The 6632-nt window shown below is 37.6% G+C and overlaps 1 non-coding gene across 1 annotated transcript; it reads right to left on the bottom strand.

Annotated features, from left to right (window-relative positions):
* Window positions 1-4676: 4676 nt before the first annotated feature.
* LOC111520923 lies at window positions 4677-4738 on the bottom strand. Its single transcript, XR_002724800.1, has one exon. It is a non-coding gene; the product is annotated as a U7 small nuclear RNA (small nuclear RNA).
* Window positions 4739-6632: the final 1894 nt, after the last annotated feature.

Here is a 6632-nt window from a genome sequence, read left to right as displayed (position 1 = left end):
AAATTTTGCTTTAGAACAGCACCTGCCATCAATGGGTGCTCAATACACCTACTGAGTTTTATATTTTGTAATTGAGTTAGTTATATATTTTGTAATTTTGTTGTATATTTCATGCACAGTTCCTGAATGGTCTTCTAACTAATCATTTCTGGTACCATGTCAAATGACTCAGATGGCTCCCAAGCCATTTCACAATGAGGAGGAGTAAAGGAGCTGATCGCTATTCCAGTGCCAGGTGCTGGGCTGTGTGCTTCAGGTACCCAGCATGTTACTAGGTTTAATACAAATGAAAAAATAAAGGATTTCTGCTTTCAGCTGGGGACCACACTTACCTTCCTATCTTAACCAACTGAAAAAATGGACAAACTATATGAAACAATGTTCTTCAGACATTAAAACCTGGCCATATAGGTGATCACTGAGAAAAGGAAAACAAACAAGGTGAGTCCTATGAGTGCCTTAGCTCAGGACTTGGAGCAAGTTTACAGCCTACTGGGTAAGAAAGGTGGCCCCAGACAGAGCCTGGTGGTCCCTTGAGTTGAAGAAACTCAATTCCTAGTAAAGAGAGACAAAAATGACTAAAATTGGTAGGAAAAATAACAGTGTGACATTGTGAGATAACAAGAAATATATATATTTGATCTCCACCTCCAGTTCCTGACACAGTGCTCCTGAAGCCCTTGTAAATGGTGGTGTTAGGAGAGTCTTTTGTTCTAAACTTTGGTCTTTGACCCTAGTTCCTGACATAGAGCTCCTGGGACCTTTGCAATTTTCTAAGTGATGAGAATGCCTGACATAGAGCTCCTGAATCCCTTGGAATTTCCAGAGTGGTAGAAGCAACTTTTGTTCTGATTAGGCAATTCTTGGTGGGCTCCTGGATAGCCTGAGGACGGAAGCTTGTTGCTAGGGAAACCAACCATGTAAACAGAGGGTTGAAATTTTCAGTTCCATCCCCCAACCTCTGGGGAGGGTGAAGAGGTTGGAGGTTGAGTTGATCACCAATAGCCAGCGAGGGAATCAATCATGCTTATGTAATGAAACCTCCATAAAAATCCACAATTATGGAATTTGGAGAGCTTCCAGATTGCTGAACACATGGAGGTGCCTGGAGGGTGGCACTCCCCTTCCTCCATATTTTGTCCCATGCATCTCTTCCACACGCCATTTGTCTGTATCCTTTGTTATATTCTTTTTTTTTTTTTTTTTTTTTTTTTTTTTTTTTTTTTTTTTTTTTTTTGAGGAGTCTCACTCTGTCGCCAGGCTGGAATGTAGTGGCGCAATCGTGGCTCACTGCAACCTCTGCCTGTCGGGTTCACGCCATTCTCCTGCCTCAGCCTCCCGAGTAGCTGGGACTACAGGTATGCACCACCACACCCAGCTAATTTTTGTATTTTTAGTAGAGACGGGGTTTCACCATGTTGACCAGGATGGTCTCGGTCTCTTGACCCCGTGATCCGCCTGCCTTGACCTCTCAATGTGCTGGGATTACAGACATGAACCACCACGCCTGGCCTTGTAATATTCTTTATAATAAATGTGTAAATGTAAGTAAAGTGTTTCTCTGAGTTCTGTGAGCCACTATAGCAAATTAATTGAACCCAAAGAGGGGGTCATGGGAACCCTGACCTATAGCCAGTCAGTTGGATGCACAGGTCACAACTGGGGCCTTGTTACTGGCATCTGAAGTGGGGGCAGGGACCAGCAGTGTTTTGGGACTAAGCCCTTCACCTGTGGGATTTGATACTATCTCCAGGTACATAGTGTCAGAATTGAATTGAATTATTGAACACTTAGCTGATGTCTACCAGATAACTGCTTGATGTATGGGGAGAAATCCCCACACATCAGATGTCAGAAAGGGTGTGTTGGTGACTGTGCAAGAGAGTAAAAAGGAAGAAAAAAAAAAAAAAAAAAAAAAAAAAAACAAGGTTTTCCCTCAAAACAAGGAGTGAGAGAGAGAGAGAACAGGCCGGAGTTCTTCAGAGGGATCCGCTTGTATGTATGGTTGTGCTGTACTGATCCCCATAGGCAGGTAAGGAGACCACAGAGAATGGGGAAAGAATCACTGAAAAGATGTAGGTGGAACAATTCCAGCAGCTCACAGAGACTAGAATAGTTTATATCCACTAGCCTGAGTGGAAAAACCTCCAGATACATAGAGCATTGTACCCATAAGAAGGGTATTACTTCATAGTGAGATCAAATAAATCAAGAAGTCCTAAAGATTGTTCTGAACTGCCCTTCCTAACAAAGCTTAAAAGCAAGCCTTGAAAGGTTCAAACTATTTCCAGATAACTGCATCTCAGAACAGAGCCCAGCAATATTTAAATAATAGTTTAAAAATACTGAGCATTTAACAATGTAAAATTCACATTGTCCAGCATCCAGTCAAAAATTATCAGGCATGAAAAGAAGCAGGAAAATAAAACCCACAGACAGAAGGAAAAAACAATCAAATGAAACAGACATAGAATTAAATTAGCATACATGGATGTTAAATGAGCTATTATAAATATACTTCATATGTTCAAAAAGTTAGAGGAAAATCTGAACATCAAGGACAGAAATGAAATACATATAAAGGACATAAATGGAACTTCTTATAGATGAAGAATACATTATCAGAAAAGAAAAAACACTGGCTTGGATTAATAGCAGATTAGACACTGGAGAAGTAAATACTAGTGACTTTAAAGACAAAACAATAGAAATTACACAAAACGAAACACAGAGAGAAATACGATTTTAAAAAGTATATAAGAACTGGGCACGGTGGCTCAGGCCTATAATCTCAGCACTTTGGGAGGCCAAAGCAGGCAGATCTTGAGCCCAGGAGGTAGAAACCGGCCTGGGCAACATAGCAAAACCCCATCTCTTCAAAAACTAAAACACAAAAATTAGCTGGGTGTGGTGATGTGCACCTATAGTCCCAGCTACTCAGGAGGCTGAGGCAAGTGGATTGACTGAGTCCGGGACGTCAAGACTGCAGTGAGCCCCTATTGGGCCACTGTGCTGTAGCCTGGGTGACAGAACAAGACACTGTCTCAAAAAACAAACAAACAAAAATAATAAGAACTGAGTATCAGTGACCTGTAAGACAATATAAAATGACCTTGTAACTACAATTACATTTACATGCAATTACTTGTAATAACAATTACATTTACATGTAGTAAACACATGTACTTGGAGTGCCATATGAAGACCAGAGAGAGGTATTAAATTCCTTGGTTAAATTTTATAAAACATGTGCAAGACATACACTAAAAACCAAAAAGCATTGCTGAGGGAAATTAAAGAAAGACAGATATGCCCTATTCATGGGTCAGAAAACTCAATATTGTTATCTGTCAGTTCTCCCCAAATTGATATATAGGTTCAATACAGTTCCAATCAGAACCCCAGGTTTTTTGTAGAAATTGACAAACTAGGTCTAGAATGTATGTGAAAATGCAAAGGACCTAAAACATGTAAAGCAATTTTGAACAAGAAGGTTAGTGTGGAATGAGTTATATTATTTGATTTCAGTACCTGCAATAGAACCATACAGCAATGGAGAGAGTGGTATTTGTGTAAAGACAATCATATAGGTCAATGGAGCAGAGTCCAGAGATAGTCTCATTCATATGTGGTGAATTGGCTTTTGACAAAAAAAAAAAAAAAAAAAAAAAAAAAAAAGCCCAAAGTAATTAAAAAGCCAAGGTAATTAAGTAAGGAAAGAATAATCTTTTCACCACATGGTCCTGGAACAGTTAGTTATCCAAATCATCCATATGTAAGAAAATAAATCTCAACCCTTATCTCAGAAGATACAGAAAGACTAACTCTGAATGAACCATAGAGCTAAGGGTAAGACATAGCATTATACAACTTTCAAAAGAGAACACAAGAAAATCTCTGTGACTTAGGTTTGGGAAAGATTTCTCAAATCGAACATAAGAAGCCTGAAGTACAAAAGAAAAAATTAATAAATTGGACTTCATCAAAATTAACAACTTTAGTTCTTCAAAAGACACTGTTTAAAAATGGAAAGAGGCCAAGCAGGGTGGCTCATGCCTGTAATCCCAACTCCTTGGGAGTCTAAGGAAGGAGGATCACTTGAGGCCAGGAGTTTGAGACCAGCCTGGGTAACATAGCAAGACCCCATCTCTACAAAAAGGAGACAAAAGAATAGAAAAAAGGCAAAACAATAGAAATTATATAAAATGAAATGCAGAGAGAAAGTTAATTTTAAAAAGTATTTATAAAAACTTTTTTTTTTTTTTTTTTTTTTTTTTGAGATGGAGTCTCACTCTGTCACCCAGGCTGGTGCAGTGGCGTGATCTCGGCTCACTGCAAGCTCCGCCTCCCAGGTTCCCGCCATTCTCCTGCCTCAGCCTCCCGATTTTTAAAAACTTTTTTAAAAAAGTTTGCCAAATATGGCAGCTCATACCTGTAAGCCTAGTTACTTGGGAGGCTGAGGTTGGAGGATCTTTCTTTCTTTCTTTCTTTCTTTCTTTCTTTCTTTCTTTCTTTCTTTCTTTCTTTCTTTCTTTCTTTTCTTTCTTTCTTTTCTTTCCTTCCTTCCTTCTTTCTTTCTTTTTCTTTTTCTTTCTTTCTTTCCCTCTCTCTCTCCCTTCCTTCCTTCCTTCCTTCCTTCCTTCCTTCCTTCCTTCCTTCCTTTCTTTCATTTTTTTAGGGACTTTCTGGTGAATACTGAAAAAGCTGCTAGACAAATTCTAAAAGAGCTGTAACACTACGTGGATATTTTTCAATACATATGTTGAAAAACTTTTTGTAGATTTGCAATAATTTGAAAAAATTCAAAGATGAACTGTGTAGCCTAGAAATGTTAAAATTAAGAAAAAGTTAGGTATGCCATGAATGCATAAAATGTATGTAGATATTAGTCTATTTTATCATTAACTACCATAAAATACATACAAATCTTTCATATAAAATTAAAAGTTAACAAAACTTACACACACACAAACGCGGACTGTACATGGTACCATTCACAGTCAAAAGAAATGGAAACAAACATAAAGATGGAGTATTAAATCAGAACTGCATAAATTAACCATAGTACATCCTGTGGTACTGTAATAACTTCATAGGTACCTCCTGTTGTTATCGTGGTGAAGCTTACATTTTAAGAATACCCACTTAACATGCCATGTAAGCTATTGGTCTCCATGTGGGCAATTCGTCTCTCCAGTAAGCTGCACATCCAAATAAACAGTGATCTTTGTTGGTTCTCAGGTATTTTTCACTGTGTTCATTGTAATACTGTAATCCTTGAACACCACGGGACCAGTATGAAGTGCCACCAGTGATGCTGGAAGTGCTCCCAAGAAGCAAGAAAAGTAATGTCAGTACAGGAAAAGGTTGAGTTTCTTGATGTACCACAGATTGAGTCTTGTAGTAGCTGCAGTTGCCATTTTAGACAGAGGATTCATCTTATAAACAGACAATAGAAACTTACGGTATCGATAAATACATTACAGTACTGTAAATGTATTTTATCTTCTTTATGATTTTCTTAACACTTTCTTTTCTCTAGCTAGCTTTATTGTAAGAATACAGTATATAATATGTATAACATACAAAATATGTATAAATCAATTGTTTATGTTAGTGGTAAGGCTTCCTAACAATAGGCTATTAGTTAAGTTTTGGGGGAGTCAAAATTTATATGTGGATTTTCAACTGTAGGAGTCGGGGGCGTGTTGGTGCCCCTAACCCACACGTGGTTCAAGGATCAATCATATATAATAAATTTTTACCACTCAAAAATATTAAGAAAATAAACCACTCAATTTAGGTTTAAAAAATTGGCAAACTTTTTGAACAGACATCACACCAAAGAAGATATATGAACTGCCGCTACCTATATAACACGTGTTATCAGAAAAATGTGAAAATTAAAACTACAATAAATTACCACTGTACAGTCACTAGAATAGCTACAATTTTAGAAGACACATAATATCAAATGTTGGCGAGGATCTAGAGAACTGGCACTCTCCAGCTGTGCTAGTAAGAATGTAAAATGGTGTAGCCATTTTGAGAAACAGATCGGTAGTTTTTAAAATAAAGGCTGCCATATGCCCTGCACTTTGACTCCCAGATATTTATCCAAAAGAAATGAAAATATTTGTCTGCCCAAAGACTTATGCACCAATGCTCAGAGTAGCTTTATTAATAGTAGGTAAAAACTGACACCAATCTAAATGTCCACCAATGGGTGAATAGAAAAACATATATTGTAGGATATTCACAAAATAGAAAACTACTCAGCAAAAAAGAAAGGAATTCTTAATAATAGCAACAACATAGGTGAATTTCAAAAGCCTCATGCAAAGTTAAAAAAAAAGGTTGGCATAAAGATTATAACAGCATGGTTCCATGTGTATCAAATTTTAGAAATGGCAAGATGATGGTAACGGAAAGCAGATCATTGGTTGCTCGGGGCCAGGAGTGGGAGAAGGGGATTGACTGCAAGGGACATAAGGACATTTTTGAGGGTGATGTAAAAGTTTAGTATCTTTACTGTGGTGGTAGTTACACAACAACATACCTGATTTCTAAACATTACTTAATTGGGAACACTTAAAATTGGTGAAAGTTTACTGTATGTAAATTATACCTAA

The sequence above is a fragment of the Piliocolobus tephrosceles genome, chromosome 7, assembly GCF_002776525.5.
Source record: "Piliocolobus tephrosceles isolate RC106 chromosome 7, ASM277652v3, whole genome shotgun sequence".
Lineage (NCBI taxonomy): Eukaryota > Metazoa > Chordata > Mammalia > Primates > Cercopithecidae > Piliocolobus > Piliocolobus tephrosceles.
The sequence above is the reverse complement of the archived record's forward strand: the minus strand, read 5'-3'. Positions and strand labels throughout refer to the sequence as shown.